General features: G+C 41.5%; 1 long non-coding RNA gene across 1 annotated transcript; it reads right to left on the bottom strand.

The window, feature by feature from the left end:
* Positions 1–364: 364 nt before the first annotated feature.
* Positions 365–26512, bottom strand: LOC142820522 (uncharacterized). The gene is made up of 3 exons (XR_012897748.1): positions 26406–26512; positions 19330–19484; positions 365–2751 (listed from the first exon to the last, which is right to left on the bottom strand). It is a non-coding gene; the product is annotated as an uncharacterized LOC142820522 (long non-coding RNA).
* Positions 26513–26730: the final 218 nt, after the last annotated feature.

Genomic DNA, 26730 nt, shown 5'->3' with positions numbered 1-26730 from the left:
CAGAATTACCAGTGTCTAATTTTTAGGCTTTGAGATAAATCCTGATTCCTGATGCTGACTGGGTGTGTACAAAAGACAAACATTCACTGAAAAACAAAAATAATTTGAAGCGACACCTTTGGCTCTGGTCCAGTCCAGCTTTATTAGTTCACATCTCAGAAAGCATACAGTAATAGGTTTCTTGGAACAGCCACCCTGATGCTGTCTTAAACATTTATATATACGTGTGAGCTAGTTATGGAGACATATTGTAAACTAGCTCTGGAGAATATCAAGGCTCTTGATATGAGAGAATGACCATCTCTCTCAGAATGTTGATTTACCTATTTACAGAGACACTGGAACAATTTGTAAAGTAGGGGTACAGAGAGCCATTGAATCAAATTGCAAACCCTGTATATAATGAAAACAACATCAAGACCAGGGTGCTGCGGCATCCTTGCACCTTTGATTCCAGCACCTATGCATATTTATTATTTGATGGCATATTTCTCAGACACATGTATATCATGGGTTAGGGTTGTCTCATTTCAAAGTTTTTTAAAGGATCAAATACTTCAAAATGGGAGTATTACACAACTATCACTAATATCATTTCCTTCTTTTTATCAGTATCGTATTTCTCATATATTCCTTTTGTCTGGCAATCAGTTGCATTGAAATAGGTAGGCTTTTGCTGTTGCACTCTAGTAAATGCTTAAGTTTTGCTCAAGCACTCTTCTTTTTTATTAAATTATTTTTCTCTTGAGAGCCTCCAGATATGCATTTGTTCCTTCTTAAACATGCACAAATTACTTGTTTTAGCTGATTTAAGTTTCTTTTTTACATTTATAATCACTTCTGAAGAACACAAATGAGCCTAAGAAAGCTACTGGGGATTTTTTTATGACGAAAAAAATCTCATGTACAAGTTGCCTTTCATTTGTTAAATATTCTCTTCCTTGCATATATACATATTATATGAATGTAGTCACTCACTTTGTGAATCAAGTCTTATAATTTTTAGTAGCAGAATAAATATTTTGAGTAACACATTGTTAATCACTGATAATAAACCAGTATTGGGGTAAACTAGCTAATTCTGTCCTTTTGAAAAATGTGAAAATAGTATAGTTTGCACCTGGAACAAAATTTCAAAGGTATCCAGTGATTTCAGATATATTGGTTTTTGGGTGTCCAACTTGAGACCCCCCCGTAAAGAGGCCTGATTTTCAAAGGATGAGTGCCATTGGGTGCACACCCCAAATTTAAGAGAGCCAAAATTACTAGTTATAATTGGAAATCTTGGCCATGGAAAATAACACCCCCCAAACTAGACTCTTACATAGGTGTGCAGAGCTGAAGATATGGGCTTGAAAGGGGCCCTGAACAGTGATAGCGCATGAACAATCCAAGTGCTTGACCTTGTGGAAAGGAGAATGCATAAGGACTATTCCTCCTTAGAATGCTAAAAAAGGTGAGAAAGAGGCAGGACTATGCTTCTCTTCTCAGTATGGGGCCCACAAAGCTCGCCAAGTGCTCAGCAGAAGTAGACTGGAAAGCCTTCACAATATGTTACCCCTACATGTTGACCTTCTCTCTCTAATTCATGATCACACGGTATAACTGTGGCAGCTACTGTAAATATTTTCATGAAAAAGCAACTTGAGAAAATTATTCCATGTAATTTTAACATTTCAATGTGATTGAAATTTTCTCCTCTGGGGAAAAAAAAAAGGTAAATCATGGTGCCTTCTCTCTTTGCCATTTACTTGTTCTCCCGTGCTGATCTGTTCTGTTCACTCTCTCACGAAGCTGGTTTTCTTGCTGCTTAGTTCCCCACTTTCCTGGGCATGCTGCTCAGCCACCTGGTCCCGTGCCTCTCTTTTGCCCCTAAGATCCAGATATTTAATACCATATGGCTTCTTCACCTTTTTCCACCTCACGTTACTCTTGTGCTGGTTGCTGGTAGTGTTTGTCTCATTGGTGGCTCAAAAACATGAGGACAGCTTCTCTTATAATAGCTGTGGCCTGATAGACAGCCATGCTAGCTTCTTGGTTCCAACTGGTTTTGCCAGCCTCTCAGCATTTCTTTTAAAAAAGGAGTGTAAACCCTTTTTGAAATATCTGGGAGCAAGGAAGATAGCATGTCAAAAGCAAGCTCTCTGTGACTTCCAGTGATCCCTAGATCTCACTTCAGAACAGCTGAACTGCAGAACTGAAGTCACATTCCATGTCATACATAGCAGAAGTATATGTCATTCCATGTCATTTCCGGCTCATCTTCTTAGAGTCTCTCTACACTCAATGTTAGAGATGTGATTCCCGGCATAGAGAGATATACTTGCACTAGTTCTGAGTTAATTACTGTGGCACAAGGGGTAAATGGGGCTAGCCATCCTGAATACAATCCCATCTGAGATGCTGGCATGTTTTTTAGCATGCTAGCTTGATGAGAGCTAGTGTGAGTATGTCTCTCGGCCATTACACCCTTAGCTCCAAGTGTAGACATACTCCCTAATGCACAGAGGACAACCCTCATAACATGGACTCCTAGTATTCACAGGAGAGTAGCTTCTGTCCTGCAAATCTCAGTACTGTAGTTCTGCCTCTAGTGAAGGTCACTGCCATGCAGTGTTCTTGAGCTTCACTGAAGTAGGAATCATAATTCAAATGAATCTTTGAGGTCTTCCCTCCAGGCATCTTTTCCCTTCTCTCAAAAGATGTCCAATTATGTTGACACCAAGAATATTAGGCATTGGCTTCCATGCTCTGTAATTAAAACATTAATGAGTAATAATGCTAATATTTTTCTTCTCTTTTTCGAACTGGTTTTGTTCATATTTGCTTCTGCCTGGAGTCTCAAGAGTTAGCACAGATCACTCTCTAAGTGAAAGATCTAAAAAGCAGATGTTTCTAAAATTGCAAATATTAGTAATGTTTAACTCCTAACTTCTAAACTAATAAAGGGGATTTATTTGTAACTCTTCAAAAAATTAAATCTTTATCCTAAGAATAAACTATGTAACGTTGATCATGGTCATATTTTAGGTCAGATTTTCAAAAGTGCCTACAGGAGTTAGGCCACAGGTTTTCAAGAGGGATTGGATGTTTCCTTTTGAGAATCTCATTCTTCATACTCAACACAGGAATTCAACTCCAATTTTAACTTAAAAAAAAACCCAGTATACCACAACTATGGAGTTGCTGTGGCCCCAGTCATAGGGTGACCATATTTCCCAATGCCAAATACTGGACACCTGGTAAAATTGCTCTGATTTCAGTAAGTTCAGTAGCAATCAATCAGAGCTATTAGCACAAATGTTCTAAATAGCATTAAGTTCACCGAGCCCCCATTAAAAGGCACACTGCATTATTATCTCTCAATATATTTTAGAAATGTGCATCTGTCAGTCTGTCCACCCATCCATGAGTCCATTTGTTCACAAATTCCTTCTAAACCAGGTGTGAGCAATAAAATAGTTCACCAGGATTAGCCTGTAGTGATCTGTGGCTACAATATTTACCTGCACCTCTGTAGGTACAGGGGATCGCAGCTCCCATTGGCTGCGGATCACTGTTCCCAGCCAATGAGAGCTGCAATCATCTGTACCTGCAAAGGCAGAGGTAAATACAGCAGTGTGGGGGCCCACCGGGGGCTACTTTATCAGACCAGATCTGACCAGCTGGGGGGAGGCTAGGCAGACTGGTGGAGACAGAGAGCTCCCCTCCAATAACTGCTGACTGTGAAGGATGAGGAAGTGCAGCACCAGCACCCTGGGATGAGCCACCCCTTCCCCATCACATTCAGGGAGGAGCTACAGCTGGAGCAGCTCCACCCTTGCCACAATGGGCAGCCCTGGTAACGCCCCCGCCCAACCCTCTGTTCTGAGCATCCTGCCCTGATTCCAGCACACTTCTTTCCCTGAGCTGCCCTACCTTCCACCCCATGCCCCGAGAGCCTCTCCCCATGCCCCATGTTCAGAGAATGGGTAATCAGAGGCTGTGTGTGCCAAGAGGGCTTTGTGGTCTCCCTATTCCCTGAGGGCTCTGCCAACCATGGATTTGGGTCTCTCACCCTTGTGGCTCTTACCATCTGTGTGAGCAAAGGGGACTGGGAGCTGAGGGGTAGCTTCAAACCCCTGCACAAGAGCAGTATCAGGAAAGATGGGAACAGCTTTATGGCCTTTGCCATGACTCTAGCCAGAGAAGCAGCTGCCCTGTCCTGCCCAGCTTGGCTTCCTGCCTCTAAACTGTGCCCTGCAGTTTTACTGATGTTTGGGGGGGCAAGATTCCCAGTGTCTCCCCAGCTCTGCCCATGGGCTTGGGAGCTTGGAGGCTTCTGCTGCACAGAGGCTCCAAGATCTACCAGTAGATCCTGATCCACTGGTTGGTGACCACTGGTTTAGAAGCTTTAGCCTATTCCAATACCCAGTCTAAAACACCTTTCTCTCCACCTGGAGGTCAAAAGCAGTATTATCTATTAATAGTAGCTATTACTGAGCTTGTAGGTTAATCTCTGGATTTATAACATAAGAAAGGAAAAAATATTCTGCCTTCCTTTGTGTTGTTATAAAAACTATTACCCATGAATACTGTTATTCATGACAAAGAAGCTAACTGCTTAATTCCGTGGGTCTTTTATTATTATTGGTAAACTGATTGTTAAGTAAGGATGCTTACATACGTCTCTTGCTCCAGATGGAGCAGTTTAACTGCTTATGTTATTCATCAGTAGTTTTCTGCTTTAAATAAATACTGATCCCAACAAAAGTTTTATCAAGAAATCTCCACTTACAATTGAAATCCAAACTTCAGTGTTACTTTAATTCTCACAGCAGGGAACTTCCTATCTCAGAGGTCAAAAATAGGAAGTGGAGGAGTGGAAATCTTAAGATTTCCAGTGCAATGATTGCTATTTTAAAGCTGCATGGTGTTGTCACTGTGCCCACTATAAGAGAAAGAAAGAGCCTAAAGCATGGGCCTGGTGCTTGAACTAAAGTAAGCAAGAGTTATACTATGAGTACTAGACAGGCCGTGTCAAAAGCAAATGTTTGTCTGCAAGTCAATGTCTCTCGGCACTAGAACTGCTAGCATGGATAGAAGCACATGAAATATGTAAATACATGCCACCAGGACAGTACAAGGACAACCAGCTGAGTACATAGAATCATAGAATACCAGGACTGGAAGGGACCTCGAGAGGTCATCGAGTCCAGTCCCCTGCCCTCATGGCAGGACCAAATACTGTCGATACCATCGCCGATAGACATTTATCTAACCTACTCTTCAATATCTCCAGAGATGGGGATTCCACAACCTCCCTGAGAAATTTATTCCAGTGTTTGACCACCCTGACAGTTAGGAACCTTTTCCTTATGTCCAACCTAAACCTCCCTTGCTGCAGTTCAAGCCCATTGCCCATTCTTGTTCTATCCTCAGAGGCCAAGATGAACAAGTTTTTTCCCTCCTCCTTATGACACCCTTTCAGATACCTGAAAACGGCTATCATGTCCCCCCTCAATCTTCTCTTTTCTAAACTAAACAAACAGAATTCTTTCAGTATTTCTTCATAGGTCATGTTCTCTAGACCTTTAATCATTCTTGTTGCTCTTCTCTGGACCTTCTCCTATTTCTCCATGATAAAATAGTTTGAAACAACAAGAGTGTAAGCAACAATCATGGATAGTGAATGCTTTGGAGGAAAGTACAAGGGGAGGTACCAAATGTGTCCTTAATGCGTAAAATGATACATAGGGTGTATATCATAGATTATTTATTTCTGTCTATAAATATTGGGGTACTTCAACTTAATTCTTTGGCCAGCCTAGTGGGTAACAGTGAAATCCATAATATCCATTGAGCTGTGTCCATTGTCTCGAGTACAAATATGTAGGGGCTTGGAGGCCATCTGGCTACCAACAATTATTAATGTACTTCATTCGACAATAAACCTGATTTAGGTGCCTTCATCTCTTATCTGAGTTTGTAATCTTTGGGGGCTCTCATGAAGTCTATTATGCTAGCTTCCTACACCGAGCTGGCATGATATACTGAGGGAGGATACGAAAATGCATGCAACAAATGTTTACAATCATTGATGGAGCGGGAGATCTGTTAGTATGCCACACCAGTGAATCCCGAATTTAGTGTATCGCTGTCCTGAACTATTACATCTACCTTCTAAGACTCACTCTGCTCACACTCTCCTGGGAGATGGCATATGGTAATAAAATCTAGAGTTAGGGAGAGGGCCAGACTAATATTTGAGCAAGGCTGTTTTGCTCCACACCTTAGCATAACCTGAATGTTTCTGCACTAGGCTCCATGAAGATCACCTTAGACCAAAGAAAATACTTCAGCACCGCAGAGCTTTTTATACAACTCTCTCTCTCCCTGCTGGCAGAGAAGAGTGTGTATTACTAGGATATCCACTTGCTGTACTCATCCCTAGCTTCAGTCTTGTTCCCTTGGATTATTATCACCTGGTGTAATTCCAAGAGTATTAAAACTAGATTTTCTTTTAAATTCATCAAATTAAAAAAATGAAAAAGCATTTCAGTATAACTCAGTTTCTATAGAAGTTTGTTTTTATAAACCTGAAAGGTTGGTTTAAATTTGAATTGACACTGTTCCTTGGAACTTGGCTTAGAACTATGCCAGTGAAGAAATCTTGGAACCACTGTCAATAATATTTGCAAATTCATGGATGATAGGTGAAAACCTGAAAGATCAGAGAAGAACTAACATAGTGCCCATCTTTTAAAAGGAAGAACTGGGAAACTATAGACCAGTCAGCTTCATCTCCAAACCTGGGAAGCTACTAGAGCAAAGAATGAAACATTCAATTGGCAAATACCTGGGGAGTGATCACTAGCAGTCAACATGGATTTACTAAAAACAAATCATGGCAAACCAACTTGATTTCCTTCTTTGACAAGATAACTGGTTTGGTGTATTGGAAAATGTGATGGACATAATGTATCTGGTGTTTAGAAAGGCTTTTGACACGGTCCTATTTGACAGTCTCATAAGTAAGCTGAAGAAAGGCAGGCTCTTTAGAGCTACCTTCAAGTGGACCAGTGCTTGGTTAAAAAAACCCACAAAGAAAAAAGTATTAATGCAATGACATCAGATTGGAGGGAGGTCTCAAGTGGAGTTGTGCAGGGATCTATTCTGGGTTCAGTGTTGTTTAACATTTTTATTACTGACCTGGAAACAGATAGAGAGAGCATACTGATCAAGTTTGCAGATGACACAAAGCTATGGGATAGTAGGATCCAATGGTTTAGCGGATAGAGCTAAAATTCAATGGGATCCTAATAAATTGGAGAACGGGGCTATCGATAACAAAAATCAACAGAGACAAATGTTAGGTGCTACATTTAGGAAATAATAAAAAAACAAATGCACAACTACAAAATGGGGTAACTGTATTGGTAGGTGATAAAGATCTGGGAGTTGTGGTGAATTATAACCTTAGCATGAGTCAGCAATGCAAAACCATCCTGTTTCAACATTTTTAAATGAAAAATTCCATTTTCAGCTAGTCTAAGACACTGATAAATGAACATGATATCCTAAGCCTACATAGTCATCTAAGCAAAAACCTATAGGATCAAAACATTTTCTTATACAGTTTTGGGTCCTATTATGGGGGATGAGCTCAAATGAATTTGTATCAATAGCAAAATCAATGCATTTCAGTAGAGAAATCTGTGTCCTTCACCGTAACAGCAAAGAAAACCTTTTAAAGAAGCTTGGTATGTATAGAAATAACAAATACTTGAAGCTGTAGTAGAAGATCAAAATCTTCCAAAATACAACTAGCCAACTGTACAATGTAGCACATGGGTGAATAAATTCCTTCCTGACCCCTTAGGTGATAAATTTATGGACTGAGGCATGGGTTTCATTACCCATATCATTATCACAGCTTGCATGGCTCCACTTGTTAATGTTGGCAATTAATTTTTCTGGATTTTCACTGTGAAATTTTCTGCATGAAACTAGCAGACTAAATCTTGATCATGGTGTGTCAGCTTTGTAAAATAGATACACAAACAATTTGGATGACCATATCTGTTGATTATGAGCTTGGACAGATTTGACACACACAATAAAAGGACATGTCCAAATGAGCTTTAGAAAACAGAGACAGACCAAGCATGCAACAATTGTGCCTACCAGCCTCATTAGCTAACCTTGACCATCCTTCATGCTTCACAGAAATGCTGTCTGCATTTCAAAAAAATCATTAATAGAAAAAACTGTTTGGGATCTCAAATTATTATTTCCATGATTTTTTTCTAATGCATTCATTCTCATGAATCCTATAATTTCAGTAATTCCTTCTTCTCAAACCACAAGCACCATTCTTGCATATTAAGACAATGGTACAAGATTCATATTATACAGTGATAAACGAAAGGACTGTTGGCACAAGAACAACTGGCTGCAAACCAACCATGAACAAGCTGAGGCTGGAAACTAGAAAGTGTCACACCATCACAGTGGTGAATTTCTGGAACAGCCTCCAAATAGGAGTTGGGGGTGAGGGGCAAACAAAACTGAATTCATTTTGAGAGAGAGATGGACAAATTTATGAGTGTGATTTTATGATTGGGTTGCTTCAGATGTGGGGAAAAGGGCTCAGCAACCTTTGGGGTACCTTCTAGTTTGTGTTGGATGTTCCTACAAATCTCATACTTCAGGGATTCAGCTGGTCACCTGCAGGGCTGAGAGAGAGTTTTCCCCCCGATATGTAATACTAGAAGATTCACCTAGTGTAGCTTGGGTTCTTAATGCAAATACATTTTTGTTTTCTTCATTTAAACAATTTTTCTGGGTTGAGGTTGGGGATGATGCAGTGGCCTCAGGTAGAGAAGACTATCCCAACCATATCTCACTGCAGCAGCTTGGTCATTCCAGGAGCACCGGGCACAGCTGGGAGGGGAGTGCATGTCCCCTGGACGGGGGACAGACAGACACAGACACAGACACAGACACACAAACAGACAAACTTTCTGAAATGTATAGTTGGCTGTCCCTTTCTCCACTCTTGCCCTCTACTGGCCCAATGGGGTTATAACTGTCCCAGTCCCAATCTCTTGTCCCTTGCTCCACTCCCCTGTAGTCATTCTGTAGTATAACTCCCTCCTGCCAGAACCCTCCCTTTCCATTTTATGAGAAACAGTTGAATTCCATGCACAACCAATAACCTGGCATAACCAAACCCTGACCTTGCTTTATGTTATGATAAGAGGAAGCTGCATGCCAAATTTAGTGGTCCTAGCCCTTACCATTTAGGAAGAGCTCTTGAAAAAATGGACTCAGATGGATTGACAGACAGACACATTTCTAAAATCATAGACTCAGAGAACACTAGAACTGGAAGGGACCACAAGAGGTCATTGAGTCCAGTCCCCTGCCCTCATGGCAGGACAAAACACTGTCTAGACCAGTGTTTCTGAAAGTGTTACGCGAAATCACTTGGAGAAACACATTAACTGGCCGCCCCGGTTTGTTTATTTACTGGTGCCGTTGCCACAGAGCCTCATAGCTCCCATTGGCTCTGTTTTGCTCTTTGTAGCTAAGCAGAGTAGCAGGAAGCAGTGGCCCATCCCACACCACTTCCCACAGCTCCCCTTGGCTGCAAAAAGTGAAACTGAGCCAATGGGGGCTATGAGGCTCTGTGGCAGCGGCGCCAGTAAATAAACAAACCAGGACGGCCAGTTAATGTGTTTCTCAACGTGATTTCATGGAACATTTTCAGAAACACTGGTCTAGACCATCCCTGATAGATACCTATCTAATCTGCTCTTAAATATCTCCAGTGATGGAGATTCCACAACTTCCTTAGGCAATGTATTCCAGTGTTTAACCATCCTGACAGTTAGGAAGTTTTTCCTGATGTTCAACCTAAACCTCCCTTCCTGCAATTTAAACCCATTTCTTCTTGTCTTAGCCTCAGAGACCAAGGAGAACAATTTATCTCCCTCCTCTTTGTGACACCCTTTTAGATACTTGAAAACCACTATCATGTCCCCTCTCAGGGTACCTCTACACTTTCTCCCTAGTTTGAGCTAGGGATGCAAATGTAGGCAACCTAAAATGCTAAAGAAGCAGGGATTTAAATATCCCATGCTTCATTAGCATGATCACGCTGGAACGTTACTCCGCTCAACAGCTGATTCGAACCAGGAAGTGCGCACTGGGATGCATTAGTTCGAATCAAACCCCTTGGTTCGAACTAACATTACTCCTCATTTGTATATATTTAAATCCCCACTTCATTAGCAATTTCAGTTGCCTACATTTGCATCCCTAGCTTGAACTAGGGAGCAAGTGTAGATGTACCCTCAGTCTTCTTTCCTAACCAAATAAGCCCAATTCTTTCAGTCTTCCCTCATATCTCATGTTTTTTAGCCCCTTAATCATTCTTGTTGCTCTTCTCCAATTTCTCCACATCTTTCTTGAAATGTGATGTCCAAGACTGGACACGATACTCCAACTGAGGCCTAATCAATGCAGAGTATAGTGGAAGAATGATTTCTCGTGTCTTGCTCACAACACTCCTGTTAATGCATCCCAGAATCATGCTTGATTTTTTTGCAAAAGCATCACACTCTTGACTCATATTTAGCTTGTAGTCCACTATGACCCTTAGATCCCTTTCTGCAGTACTCCTTCCTAGACAGTCGCTTCCCATTCTGTATGTGTGAAACTGATTGTTCCTTCCTAAGTGGAGAACTTTGCATTTGTCCATATTAAATTTCATCCTATTTACCTCATACCATTTCTCCAGTTTTTCCAGATCATTTTGAATTATGACCCTGTCCTCCAAAGCAGTTGCAACCCCTCCCATCTTGGTATCACCTACAAACTTAATAAGTAGGGCTCGACAAATGATTCAATCTACTCTCCCGTGGCGAGTAGATTTTAAGCCGGTGGGGCCACACAGCGCGATCCGTGCATGCGCAGCGTGCGCTTCCGTGCGGCTGGCAAGCAAGGCTCATCGCCACTTGGCGAGCCCTGTTAATAAGCATACTCTCTATGCCATCATCTAAATCACTGATGAAGATGTTGAGCATAACTGGTCCCAAAACAGACCCCTGTGGAATCCCACTTGTTATGCCCTTCCAGCGTGGTCTGTAGTTTCCTAGGTTTTTCTTATTTCCCTTTTTATAGATGGGCACTTTATTTGCCCTTTTCCAGTCTTCTAGAATCTATCCTGTCTTCCATGATTTTTCAAAGATGATAGCTAAAGGCTCAGATACTTCCTCTATCAGTTTCCTGAGTATTTTAGGATGCATTTCATCAGGTCCTGGTGACTTGCAGGCATCTAAATTTTCTAAGTGATTTTTAACATGTTCTTTTTTTATTTTATCTCTAAACGTATCTCCTCCCCACTAGCATTCACTGTGTTAGGCATTCCTTCATCATCAGACTGAAACAAAGAAGTCATTAAGCACTTTTGCCATTTCCAAGTTTCCTGTTACTGTATTTCCCTCCTCACTTAGCAACATGTAGTAAGATTTTTTTATTTATTTTTGTCTCTACTCTCTGAAGCCTCAGAGATAGCACATTGGATGGTGTGTGTGTGTGTGTGTGTGAATGCTCTGAAGTGGCACCAAGCATTCTTTCTCTCTAACTCACATGCTTATATGGCTGGCTCTTGCACACATGCTCAGGGGCTAACTGATCACTATATGTAGCATTGAAAAGGAATTTTTGTGTGGATCAGATTGGCAGTGATACTGGAGGCTTTTCTCCTTCAGAGATGGACACAGGTCACTTGCCAGGATAATCAGGGTACACTCCATTTAATCAATTCCCTTATATTGCAGGAGCCACAGGGATCGTTTGCATCTTGGTCCATCTTATCTCTGCCAGTAAGACAGAGTTTAGTCTCCAAAGGCTTTAATACCATAGTCTAATTTCAATTGTTGGGTTTAGCATGTGGGTGCTGCATGTTAGTGATAGTCTGTAATATGCAGGAAATCAGATGTAGCGAACCTTTCTGGCCATGAATTCTATGTCTCTACGTGGAGTACAGAAACTTCAACAGACAATTGTTTTTTAGAAGAAATATGAGATATGCTTAGAAAAAATATAAAATTCTCCAATTGCCTCCCTATAACAGGAGGGTCCTGCCATTTATCCATCTCCTCATAGCTTCCCACTATTTTCTGTTAAAAAAGAAAAGAAACAGTTCAGTGTGCTACTGTGCAGTTTAATGCAGTGCTTTGATTGTTGAAAGGCACCATGTGTTTGGGAATGCTGCACAGTTCACAGATCTCTAGGGATATGTCTACACTGCACACTTCTGACATCATGCATTGTACATTCACACATAGCCCTTCTAGCATGGATAAAAAGAGCAGTGTAGACCAGGGCCACTCAACATGTGGCCTGTGGGCTGCAGGCGGCCCAAGCCCATCTGTTTGGCAACCCACAGTGCAATTTGGGTTTTCTTGGGCCTCAGCAAAAAAGTAGTCAATATAATGGTCTTCTGTTGATATGTGTTTTAGTCGTTACATTCCTGGACTGTCATTGCTCATTAAAAGTGCTGTCATATGGGTAGAAATCAGGTAAATGTTGCATTTTATTAATATCAGCAGAACTGACTTAAATTGGGCCTGTTTGTTGTGTAGTCTTGCCTTAATCTTTGTATTCATGCCGTCAGTGTGAAATAAGCTATTTGCATATATATGCAATCACACTTAAATTGCAGCCCTTTGCATGTGCTGTGAGTATAATTTTGGCCTCCCAGGCTTCCAGTGTAGACCATGAGGCATGGCTTAGGTGAGTAATCTCAAGTAAAGACGCACTGGAAGGGTGTAGATATATAAAGGAGGAGGGTTAGTCAGATGAGTGTTGATGCGCTGATAATGAAACAGTATGGATGAAATCTGATGCCAGTATGATTAACTGATAAAAGATGCCGGCTTGGACGTTACCTGGATAAACAAGGTCCGTGATACCAATCGAGCGATCGTGGTTGGATTGATAAGTTGGCTACTGAAAGGAAACAACAACTAACACATATACTATCAATCGGAACATGGAATTTCTGAATGCTGTGGGCAACTGAAAAGTTAGAGGTGCTTCAAAAAGAGATGGAGAGATACCGATGTGATATACTTGGACTGGCGGAGATGCCTTCGATGGCTTCAGGAGAGATGTGTGGTCGTGAAGTCATTTGGTCAGGGATCGAAGCAAAACGTGAGGCAGGAGTCGTATTCCTTCTTAGCAAAAGAGGCAGAGGAGCATTGTTAGAATGCGAGAATGATGGTAGCAAGATTCAAAGTGAAACCATTCAAAATCTCGGTCGTTCAGGTGTATGCACCCATGTTGGATAGCACAGAGGAAGATATCAAGCTATTCTATAAAGATTTGACACAGACGCTGGAGGAGATACTGAAGAGAGATGTGTTGATCTACGGAGGAGACTGGAATACAAAGGTAGGAACAGATAATGAAGGTTGGGAGAAAGTCATGGGAAGGTTTGGATATGGAGAAAGAAATGAACAAAGTGAGAAACTATTAGGGTTTGCTATGGAGCATGAGATGGTGAACTGTAATATGAGAGTCCAACAAAAGGACTGTAGGAAGTGGACATGAAGATCGAATGATGGGAAATCCAAGAATATGATAGATATTATCTTGATAAGAAGAAGATAGGTAACATCAGTACAGCAGTGCCAAACTTTCCATGAAGCAGATATGGAATTGGAAGCAGATATGGACTTGGACCACAGTCTAGTGATTGCAAACATCAAGATGAAACTTAAGAGAAAATATAAGACACAGTTTAACAAACGAAGAGATGTGGCGAGGCTAGGCAAGGATGAAATAGGGAACAGAGCAGTGCTCGAAGAGAAGATCAGGAAGGAGGACACAGAGGCTATGTCTAAACTACATGCCTCTGTCGTCAGTGGCATGTAGATTAGACACATAGGCAAAGTCAAATGAAGCCGCGATTTAAATGATCGCGGCTTCATTTAAATTTACATGGCTGCCGTGCTGAGCCAACAAACAGCTGATCAGCTGTTTGTCCGCTCAGCACGCTAGTCTGGATGCTCCCTTGCCGACATCAAAGCCCTTTGTCGGCAGCCCCGTTATTCCTCGTGGGATGAGGTGTAATATAGAGTGAAATGCAACAAGGTAAGGAAAGCAGCCAGAATGGATAAGGTGAAATGATTACAGGAGCAGTGTGAAGATATAGAGAGGTATTAAGTGTAAGATCAGGGAGGTGTATAAAATGATTAGGCGTATTAATAGGAAGTGGCAGCCAAAGCAGATGGTGATCAAAGATGAGAATGATAAGGTGCTCATGAACAAGGAGAAGATTGTGCAGTGATGGACGAGATATTGTACCGATCTATACAAAGCAGAGTTGGAACCAAGTGTCTCAGAGACACTGATCAAAAAATTGAAAGAGCTATCACTGCCAAGAATCGAGAGTGCGAGTGATATTTTAAAGGAAGAAGTAGAAAGAGCAGTGAAATGACTAAAGAATAACAAGAGCCCTGGAAATGGTAAGATCATCGGAGAGATGATCAACTATGGCGGAGAATGTATGATTCAGGAAATACGACTATGTAATATAGCATGGAAAGAAGGGAAGGTACCTAAGGAATGGATAAGATCTATGCTAGTGACAATACACAAGAAAGGAAGCATGTTGGAATGCAAGAACTACAGAACAGTTGCCTTAACGAGTCATCTAGGCAGGGTGCTGATGAAGTTAACATATTTGGAGAGCAACATGACATAGGATCTAGACTGTAAGAAGGAAATAGCGACTAGAATAGTGAAAGCAAGAGCAAGTTTGAATGCAATGGATAAGATCTGGAAAAGTATAGCGATTATCTTAGGAACAAAGCTGAGTGTCTTGAAAACGTGTATATTTAGCAGCATGTTGTATGGATGTGAGACATGGGTGATAATGAAAGATTTGAAGAGAAGGATATTGGCGTTAGAGAAGAGTTGTTATAGAAAGATCCTGAAATTAGGATGGATACAGAAGGTCACCAATGAGGAATTATATAGGAAGATACAGCCTAAAGAGAACCTACTGCAGCTATTACAATGGAAGTTACAGCTATTCAGGCATATCTGCAGAATGAAGAATGAATGAACAGTTAAGACCATGATATTCGGCATAATGGATGGTCTGAATAGGAGAAGCAGACCCCACAGAGAATGGGTAGATGATATAGTCGATTGGTGCCACTCCACACTGGACAGGGAAAGATGGAAGGAAATAGTGAGGGAGGCATCGGACACCAATGGGCATTGAGCCCATGGTTGTTGATGATAATGATGATTACCCTATACACTCTCTCCTTGTCTAACCCATGTTTCCCTATCTACACTGCTGTTTTTAGCCACATAATATCAGATACAGGCAGTTACTGAGGCTCAGGGCTCAGTCCGGTAGCTTGTTTGGGTGAGAGTATATGTCAGAAGGAAAGGGATCATATAACAGGAGACACAAATTCAAGTTGATTTTCTTCCTGATTCAGAGCTATGTCTTTCACTGCAGTGCACTCTGAATCAGGCAGAGCAGGGACTTAAGCCTGGGTCTTCCACATGCTACTAGCAAACTATAGAGTATGAGAATCTTTCTTTTCTTTCATTGGAAAACTTTCAGCTTCAGCAAAACAGCATAGTGTAACAAAATTTCATGTAGATGAACACGTCTTATTTAGCTCTAGTTAGTACATACTTTCCAACATGTGCTCTGCTCAGCTACTACAATGATTAATGTGGTGTAGGAAACTGAGTGTAATAGAAATGTATTATAGACATTATGAAGTGGCATACAGGAGGCTCAGGGAGGAGGAAGGATGCCCTTTAACTATATTTTAAGTTAAACCTTTTCAGCTCAGGCTAATATTCTGTTGTTACACATGCAAATAGCCCTTCTATCCTACTTACATTCATTTTTAACCTACAGGTCACCTGTGGCAAAGGCCCTGTCACAGAAATCACCCCCTCTGGGCACTGCATGGCCTTGTAGGCGCCCATAGCTTCTTTTCTCTTCTGGCTCTTTCAATGACATGCTCACAATTTAGAGGACATAAGGTACATTTTCCCTTCGTGGAGTTCAATTTATTAAGTCTTTTAAATGTAAAGTCTACTTTGGCTTTGTCTGGTGCAACCCCTTTCCTTTAGGGTTTCTGATGTCATCCTGAATCCAGGGCTTACGTTTCCTGCTTCCTCCTGAAGTTACTCCAAACTAGAGAGTTCTTTGTTTTTCTCCCCCACTGTGGCCACTGGTTTCTCTAAAGAATTTTTCTGCCACAAATCTTTTGTCTGAATTCCTGGTCTCCCAACCGTGTTTCCTTGTGGTTAGGGATTCCATAAATAGATCTGATGCGCTCTCATTATTCAAGTAGGTGAGGCAAGGTCAGGTGATGCTGGTCAGGCCAGGCCATGCAACTCATCACAGCTTTCTGCTTTTTTGCCACCATAAAAGGTTTGATTTCAACCACTAAACTTTCTGAATTTGCTTATTTTCTCTACTTGATCAGGTGAGCTAAATTTGCCACCGGTAAGACAGGACCCCTTATCACTTAAAACACCAATCACCCTGTAACAGTATCCCACTACATGCCTAGAGCTTTCACCTTGTTTTCTTAATTATTAAATTCCACTTCCCTTTACACTGGTATAAATAATAAACTCCATAAATCTGAATATACTCTGATCTTCTGTTTGGTACGATGACATTCTAGGCAAACAAAATTCAAGAGAGCCTAATTTTACAAATCATTACACTATGATCCTCATCAGTGATGCTTAAATATCAGTGCTTATGCTTTGGGGAAGACATGCAAATGATTAACTCCCACAAGTAAAAAAAGGGAGAGCATCACCAATGAGATTAAATTATGGCTAAATCAATGCTTAACTACTTCTATGAGAGACTGCATAACAGTTAGGCTAATATAATGGGGGGAAGAGAGAGCTGGCTCTATTCCAAAGAAGCCTTATTAAGGGCTCAGGAATAAACCATCCCAATGTGCAGAAAGAATAGCAAATATGGCAGGTAACCAGCTTTTCTTAACAGAGAAATCTGTGATGAATTTAAACAAAAAGGAAGCTTGCAAGAAGTAGAAACTATGACAGATGGAGGAGAATAAAAATTTTGTTTTCTAATCCCCTTTTTCCTCCCTGGGTTACTCAGGAGTAGGTCACACTCACAGGTGTGCCTGGACGCCTGATGGTTTTAACATAAAAGGAGATCCTGAGTACCCTGAGTGGTGATGTTGTTTAGTTGAGGATTCCCTTTCCACCCCCTTGCTGCAGTCCCTTGCTCATAAAGAATATACAATGGTGCTGCCTCCACCTGGCTGGCCCTGTACACACTTAATGGAGTGCCTTGGGAGCCTCCAGGAATAAAATTATTCCAGCAATAATCTGGCTCTAACTCCAGAACAACAATTATAAATAATATATATCTACCTGATTACATTAGAATTAACACACCTTTTCTTAACATCTTAAAGAAATAGGGTTTAACAAATTAAAAGTGAATAAAATCAATTAAAGTACACAGAAATAAGAGGAACTTATCTATCTGGCATTTGCACTGTCACCATTTATCTCACCCCAGAGCATGCACTCCTCTGGATTCAGAGACCCAGACACTTAAGTAGGTGCGCTTGAAGTTCTGCAGCTGGAATGGAGACAGTACTGTGCAGCTCTTGTGTGTGTTAGTTCAAGCTGAGCAGCCAGCTGAAAAATCCCTCTGCCACTGGAGTAGGCCAAATGCCAGCAGCTCTGGTTCCCTGAGCAGATCTCTCTGGCTCTCACTGGATCTAGAGTCAGTTTGTCTTTTGTGCTCCTTCCTAGGCAGCACTTTTCCAAACAGCCCAGTTACTCAGTCACCTCCTGTGAAGGTTTATGTAAGCTCTTCCCAGCCATAGGCACAGCCAGAGTCTCTCCCCTCCAGGGACAATCAATAGCAGCCCACAAAGCAGTCTGCTAGATCGAAGCCCCAGCAGTAAAGGTAACAGGCTCTAGCTGGAACACAACAGCTCCTGGCCTGGAAAAGGCTCCACACCAGCAGCCTGGCTCCTCTTTCCAAAAAATGGAGCCTAGCCAAACTCTCTGTCTGCATAGCCTTGAAGAGGCACCATTCCCCCTTTTTTCCTCAAGTGCTCATGGGAGTTGTAGTCTTTAGGGCTTGATTATAGTACAAAGGATCCTTTCAGAAAAAAGGCAGGTGCCCCTTTAGTAAGGGGACTACAACTTGAGCATGCAGTGATGTAATCAAGTAGGCCAAAGTACAACTGGAGTTGCAGCTAACAAGAGATGTGAAGGATAACAAAAAGGATTTTAATTGATATGTTAGCAACAAGAAGGTGGTCAGGGAAAGAGAGGGACACTTAGGGCATGTCTACACAGCAGGGCAAAAGATGAATTAAGTGACACAACTTCAGCTATGTCAATTGTGTAGCTAAGTCAAAATAGCTTAATTCGGCTTTTGACGCTGTCTGTGCAGCAGGAAGTCAAAGGAAGACACTCTTCCTTCGACTTCCCTTTCTCTTTGTGAAATGAGAGTTACAGGAGTCAGAATAAGAAGTCTTCCAGTGCACCATTATTTCAAAATAATGGCTTGTTGTGTAGACACACTCTTTGTTATTTCAGAATAATGTCCGTTATTTTGAAATAACACTGCTGTGTAATATACCCTTACTGAATGGGAAAGCCAGAATAATAGATTATGTGGAAAAAAGCTGAAATATTCCATGCTTGTTTTGCCTCAGTCTTCACAGATAAGGTGAATTATCAGACTGCTGCACTGGGCAGCACAGTATAAGGAGGTTAGCAGCCCTCAGAGGTGAAAGAACAGGTTAAGGCAGTGGCCTCCAACTTTTTTAAGCACTAGATCACTTTTTGAATATAAGTGCAATCCAAGATCTACCTCATACCCAAATATCCTTGCCCCGCCTCCTTTGTGCCCCTTCTCTGAGGCCCCACCTCTGCTCACTTCATCCTCCCTCATTTTCACCAGTCTGGACCAAAAGCAGCTGCTAATTAATTATGCAAATGAAGCACAGCAATAGTAGATGCCACGCTTCATTTGCATAAGCTTTTCTGCAAGAAGGCTACAGTATAGCCATAGCCCAAGAGTACTGAGAGAATTGGTTAATGTGATTCCAGAGCCATTGGCCATTTAAAAAAATTCTTGGCAAGAGGTAGAGTTGCAGACAATTGGAAAAAAGGCAAATAAAGTGCCCATATTTTAAAAAGAGGAATATTACTAATACTAATACATAATACTAATACTTATACTAATAATCCAGGAAACTGCAAATCTGTCAGCCTCACCTCAGTCCCTGAAAAAATCCTGGAGCAGGTCCTTAAGAAGTCCATTTTGAAGCACTTGGAGGAGAGGAAGTTGGTCAGGAACAGTCAACATGGATTCACCAAGGGCAAGTCACGCTTGACCAACCTAATTGCCTTCTGTGATGAGATAGCAGGCTCTGTGGACGTGGCAAAAGCAGTGGACATGATATACCTTGACTTTAGCAAAACTTTTAATACATTTCCCACAGTATTCTTGCCAGCAAGTGAAAAAACTATGACTGGAGAGAAAACTGACTAGATCTTTGAGCTTAGCAGGTAGTGATCAAAGGTTTAATGTCCACCTGGCAGCCGGTATTAAGTGGGATGCCCAAGGTGTCAGTCCTGGGTCTGGTTTTGTTCAATATCTTCATTAATGATCTAGATGATGGGATAGATTGTACCTTTAGCAAATTTGTGGATAACACTAAGCTAGGGGAAGAGGTAGATACTCTGGAGGGATAGGTTCTGGAGTTACCTACTCAAATGGAGGATTTGGCCAAAATAAATCTGATGAGGTTCAGCTAGGACAAGTGCAGAGGGACATTGGAGAGGGAGGTCCATTGAACATAAGCAGGACTCGACAAATAATGCAATCTACTTGCCCGTGGAGAGTAGATTGCAACCCGGAAAAGCTGGGTGCGGGCGATCTTCACATCCGCAGAACGATCTGCGCATGCGCAGATTGCCGGACAGCGCAGCTGGCGAGCAGGGCTCGCCGCGGTTCGGCGAGCTCTGAACATAAAAATATAAGAACAGCCCTACTGTGTCAGACCCAAAGTTCATTTAGCCCAGTATCCTGTCTGCCGACAGTGGCCAATACCAGGTGCCCCAGAGGGAGGGAACACAACGATCCCTCTCCTGTCACCCATTTCCGGAAAAAACAGAGGCTAGGGATACCATCACTACCCATCATGGCTAATAGCCACTGATGGACCTAACCTCCATGAATCTATCCAGCTCTTTTTTGAACCCTGTTAAAGTCCTAGTCTTCACCACATCCTCTGGCAAGTATCAGTCCCCGCAATACACGAAGTTCGAAAGGGATGCCGGAAAGAGTGAGACCATGACTCGGGGTTGTAAAAGAAAAACTGATTTTATTTTAATGATGACTCTGACACCTAATGACTGAGAACTCAGTCACATACGCGGATGCCAGACAATCATCAGAACAAAAAATAAGCAAATTACCAGACAATATAAAACAATTCCCTGAGGCTTTTCTAAATCACAATAATTCTCAATAACTACCCAGGGATTAGGAACAGTTGAATTAACACTGATATTGTTCATAGAGTTAACTATTTACACTATTTTATACAAGAGAACAGTTAAAACCTTAACAACTATTTGTAAACTAACACAATGACTCTTTCTCCACTGTCACTTGACAGGCAATAAGGGCAACTGAAAAATCAATCAGGATAGGGATAATAGTGGGGGAGGGGTGTTCTACCAGTTCCGGAGACAGCAGGAACACAAGTACCAGCCACATGCTCATAAACTGTCTCCACTCGGGTCGACCAACTCGGAGTAAGCTCAGTAAGACTCAAGAGCGGGGGGTGCAAGGCATCTGGGTGATCAGGCCAGGTGTTCACACAATGCCATTCCCCACTCAGAGGGGGTTCGGCTGCCTGTTTTATTGCCCAGTCACTTGTCACCTCATTGGTTGATCTTTGCTGCAGTGGGTGGAGTAAGCAGGCCTGACCACGAGTCAGCCCATTGGCTGAACTTTACTGCAGTGGGTAGAGCGAGCAGGGGGAGATAATTATTCTGTATGCCCTTGTATGGAAAGCGCTCCGCCTCACAGACAGAGCCCCCTATACCAGCCTTGGGGTGTAACAGGCTATGGCTCACCTGCGACAGGCAGCCATTTTTGTTGTTCTGTCTCAGACAGCAAGGAGTTCTACAGGTTGATTGTGTGCTTAGTAAAGAAAACTTCCTTTTGTTTGTATTAAAACTTCTGCCTATTAATTTCATTTGGTGACTCCTAGTTCTTCTATTGTGGGAATAAGTAAATAACTTTTCCTTAGCGACTTTTTGCACACTAGTCATGATTTTATAGACCTCTATCATAGCTCCCCTTAGTCTCCTCTTTTCTAAGATGAAAAGTCCAAGTCTTTTTAATCTCTCTTCATATGGTACCCATTGTAAACTGCGCTCTGACAGATGCTTGTCTGGCAGGTTTAATCACTCACATACTCATGGTTTAACACATCACCATATATATGGTGTTGGGAAGGAATATTCCCCATATCAGATTAGCAGTCACCTTGAGTGGGGAGTTGCCTTTGCCTGTAGCATATAGGGGCAGACCGCTTGCCAGAATTATCAGTGTGTCTCTGACTTAATCATCTCCCTGTCATTGTGAGTGGCTTATGCATAGGTGTACCTCGGTCCTTCCTATTCTTTGCCCGTGGCCTATAATAGTCTAGTTTCTATGGGTTGCAATATATTGATCTAGTTCTGGTTGTTGGTTTAATGTATGAATATTCAGGTTGGTGGTGATGGTGATATACAGGTGGTTAGATTAGATGATTTAGTGTTCCTTTATGGCCTTAAACTCTAGGATTCTGACCCAGGCCCATGGCTCCCATCACCTTTAATGAAAGGCTCAGCATCTCTAAAAATAAGGGCAATTGTATTCAGGTGCCTAACTTTTGGTGCCCAAGTTTGATAATGTCAGTAATTTATATAATATCTGTGCAATCACTTGGAATTATTTAAGCATGGAGAAAAGGACTTTGAAAGAAAAGGATTCTTTTTGACCAATAGGACTGTGAGATGCCCTGCAAACATTATACAGGTAAACTGCAACTTGTAGACAAGCAGATGCTGGGAATGTAAGATGAGGAGGGATTTTTTTTCTTACCAGAAATCAACTAAAATATTTTCTGAAGTTTTCATTTATACATCAGGAGTTTTCAAGCAAGTTAGAAAGGCTTGTTTGCAAGAGTTCATCTCTAATAAAAGGCCTACTGCTGCTCTAGAAGTGAAGGAAATCACTACTGGTGAAATTCAAATCAAGGTCTGCCGCCTCAATTATTAATTGTAAATTTAATGTATAGGCCACTAAAAGATTCACCTGACATTGCTTGTGTCCTTAACTCAATTAATTTTGGCGGCTTTTTTGAAAATAAAATGAAAATGTACATGCTTCACTTAAATAATTGCTCTGGGGTGGAGCTGGGATGAGGGGTTCAGTATATAGGCTGCCACAAGAAGAGAGAACTGCCGGCCTTCTCTCACTGCAGCAGATTGGGGCCAGGTAAAAAGAGCCTCTCCATTGCCTCTGCAGTTCCAGCAGACACAGCCAGCAGAGAGGTCCATGTGCCCTGGCTGGGGAAAGTCCATATTCATCTGTCCCCTGTGTTCTCCAGCCAGAATGAGGAATGTAGCAAAGACTATGTCTAGACTGCAGGCTTCTTCTGGAAGAATCTTTTTTTGGAAGAGATCTTCTGAAAAAACTTCTTCTGAAAGAGAGTGTCCACACACAAAAGTGCATGGAAAAAGTGATCTGCTTTTTCGAAAGATAGCATCCACACTGAATGAACACTATCTCGCATGTAAGCTGTGATTACTATGGGCAGAATAGCCACCAGGGCACTTATGCTTTTCCCTCTTTCCTCTTCTTGTGAAAGAACTCCCTCTTCCCCACCCATACATGCCCTTTTCCAAAAGAGCTTTTTTGGAAAAAGGCTTCTTCCTCATAGAAAGGGGGTTACCAATGCTGGAAAAACCCCTCCGTTCTTTCAATTTACTTTCAGAAGAATGTGATTGCAGTGTGGATGTAACTCAGGTTTTGTCAGAAAAATGGTTGTTTTTCTGACAAAACTCTGTAGTATAGACATCTGCAAAATGTGCACTTTCCCCTTGTTTTCTGATGAAGGGGAACACCCAGCAATGTTCCAGTATTAATTGGGAGGAGGGAGGGAGTTTCAGCCTCCTCACTGTCCCTCAGGGAGAATGGAGTGTGGGGTCTGGGTCTATCCCAGATGGTAAGGGAGCCCCAAGCCAGCTCCTTTCATCTGCCTGGAATCCCATTCCAAGCACATCCCATTTTCCTGGCACAACCAAACTCTTGCCTTGTTTTAAGTTATAAGAAAAAGCTGTATACTCAGTTAGGTAGTCCTAGTTCCTATGGTTTATCAGGAGTTTTTGAACAGACAGACAGATGGACAGATACAGACAGACAAACTCTCAAATATGTACTCGAATGTCCTTGGAAACAAAAGCGAGTACCCCACATTTTTGCATCATTATGTAGTCACGGTAACCTATTTCACTCTTCACCTGAGAGGAATGAAATGCATCTTAAGACATGCAAAAATTAACTCCAATGTTTACATTTCACTTTAATTCAGCGTCACAAAGATTTCCCACTGTCAATATATGAGAAGAAATGAGAAGATGTATTATCTGCTCCACCTATGTGATCTTGGGCAAGTCACTTCATTTCTTTGTGCCTCTATTATCCATATATACAATAGGAGCAATAATAATTCCCTACCTGAGAAGGGTATTGTGAGAATGAAAGTATTAAAGATTATGAGACACTCAACTACAGAGGTAATGTTCGTGAACCTGGAAGGATGGAGCACAGGTTTCAGGAGAGAAGAGAAGACACCAGGAAGCCAGACACATGACTGGAATCCAAGTAGCATTGCAAATAGTGCTCTTAATAAAGAGACAGTTTAGTTTTAGAAACATAGAATCATTTTATGTTACTGTGCAGCATACAGTACATGAAACAAGCATCACAGAAATGAAGGCAATATAAATACTGTAGATAGAAAGACAGCAAAATTTTTTAAAATGTCAGGGCCTTACTTCTCCAGAATCCCCCCCTTTATTAAATTTTCTAGATGACTTCTACCCCAGAAGAAAGTCAAATTAAAAAGGAACATCGTCTTGGATCTGCTCAAATAAAATGTATAAATGATAACAGCTCTAAAATAATCAATCACATATAAGACATACAGTAAATATTATAAAATGCAAACTAAACAAGTATATTTGCACTAGAATAATTTCAGTATTCTGATCAGGAAACCATCTCTCAGGTCCACAGTTATTTTTCTGTTACATACAACCAGAAGATTTGACATACTCACAATATCCTGTAAAAGTTCTGAACAAATCTTAAGAAATTAAGATAAGATTTAACTTAAGTCAGTAAAGCTTATTGAATTAAGGTTAATACATCTTGGGTACACAGCATTAAAAAGGCAGTTGTGTATTTGTTGTTTTGGCATCATAGGGTGTGTCTAGACTACTGAGTTTTGTCGACAAAAGTGGACTTTTGTCGACAAAACTATACCAGCGTCTACACTACCGCTGAGTTCTGTCGACATAACATCGACAGAACTCAGCAGTTTTGTCGACGCTGGTATACCTCATTTTACGAGGCATAATACCTTCTGTCGACAGAGTTCTGTCGACAGAAGGTGTTATTGCCTGTAGGGTTGCGTCTAGACTACAGGGTTCTGTCGACAAAGCAGCTTGCTTTGTCGACAGAACTCAATGTGTCTGGACGCTCTTTGTCGACAGAAGTTTTGTCGACAGATACTGTCGACAAAACTTCTGTCGACAAAACTCGGTAGTCTAGACGTACCCATACGTACCTTCTTTAGTAGGCACTGGGACTGCTAATGGACTTTTTCCATTAGCCTCTGAAGGTACCTTTTCCCCAGGGGAGAAATGTACATACTAGTCCAAACTGGATTCCCCAGAGACCAACAAATAAAATACAGTTGAATAAAAGCCTGAGGTTTAACCTGATTCAGGGCCTTTTTCCTGATCCAGCTAACAGATGTGACCCCTGATTCACGGGAAACCCAAACTTTAAATGATTGGAAAAACTGCGTCCACTATTGCCTAATCAGACTGAACTTGTTTTTGGATGAAGCTCTGAACTTGGAACCACAAGGAATTCTCTTGGTGGGGTTGAAGGATTTATCTCAGAGTCCAGATGAAATCTGGTAAAATGATTAGAAATAGTTTAGGTTCTTTTATTGTTTTTCATATGTTTTATCTGCAATGCTTCTATTAAGAATAAAGTAGGCTTGCTTAGAAAATTCTGTTCAGTAACTTTACATCTAGCAATCCCTCTATTCTAAGTCTCTGAAGAGAAAGCAAGTAGATCTGCTTAGGTAGACTCTTTGGTGATAGTGGCACAATGTAGGCTTACAACTTGAAAATACTCTGGTCAGAAGAAAGTGGGACATGTCTCCACCTGAGAGAGGCAACAGTTGGGGAAGTGGAAGCCTGAGAATGGTTGCTCTTGCTGAACCACTGAGAAGAAATAAAGGTGCAGTTGCTCTGAACTGTGACAGAAGGGTCTAGTGTTCCTTAGGTAATCACTATGTATCAAGTGACTGGATTGTTTTAGTACAAACTAACCTGCAATTTTATTGCTGGGAGACTAGCCATCAGGGGAATATTAGGAAGACAACTGTCAGTCAAAGAACTGATAGCTGTCAGTCAGAGGGTGGGTATTATATAACTGCAAAATGTTATTATTTTGTTATCTCTAACTCTGATTTTAAAAGCAATCTATCACAGGCCAAAATCTCTGCTTGCATAAATCCACTGACTTCAATGGAATTACTCCAGTAGAGAATTTGGCCCCATGTTACTACTGAGGTTTCCATCACAAGTGCAAGCAGAGGCTACATAAAGCAATAGATGGAAACAATTTAAAACACTAAATTCAGTCATATTCATGGAATTAAAAAAGTCTTAAAGTCTCTGCATGCTTGCACTTTCCCTCCTTCAGAAGGCGGCTGGGTAAAAGGTGTGTGTGAGGGGAGGCAGAGAACCTACTTGATTCAGGGTACATGAGTTTAAGTGTAGTCTTCACCCACTCTTGCTAATGATGTGCTTAGCTATTCATTAGGATTGTAGCCGGCCAGAATAATTCTAAGGTCCGACACTGGGTTCTCAAAGTACAAAACTCGCCACACAGGTATCTGTCAAACATAAGTAGTTTATTTCCTGACAGCTAACAGCTGTGCCCCATAACTGGAAGATCAACATAACAAAGAAGAGGCATATCTTACATCCCTTCCTGCAAGCCTGGGACCCCGAGTAGGCTGCGGACGAAGTGGGAGGTTGTCTCAGCTTCCGAGGCACCGGTACCCAAAGCCCATTGGTGAAATCCAATTTGCTAGGCTCTGAGGCAGCCTTAAATACAGTTTTCCTGCCTTGTTTGGCAGTTGGAAAGTTTCCAGGGGTTACTCATTACGTGCTGATGTAGGGCTTAGCTGTTAGTTATCGATCTGGTTCTGATCTGGATCTTCTTGTTCTTTGGCTCTGTTTACGTGATTAGTACATTAGGGTAAATAGAATTGTTTATGCGTTCTTGCCCTTTACCCTTAACTTATA

The sequence above is a fragment of the Pelodiscus sinensis genome, chromosome 1 (assembly GCF_049634645.1).
Source record: "Pelodiscus sinensis isolate JC-2024 chromosome 1, ASM4963464v1, whole genome shotgun sequence".
NCBI classification, from domain to species: Eukaryota; Metazoa; Chordata; order Testudines; family Trionychidae; genus Pelodiscus; species Pelodiscus sinensis.
This window is presented reverse-complemented; position numbering and strand designations above follow the sequence as displayed.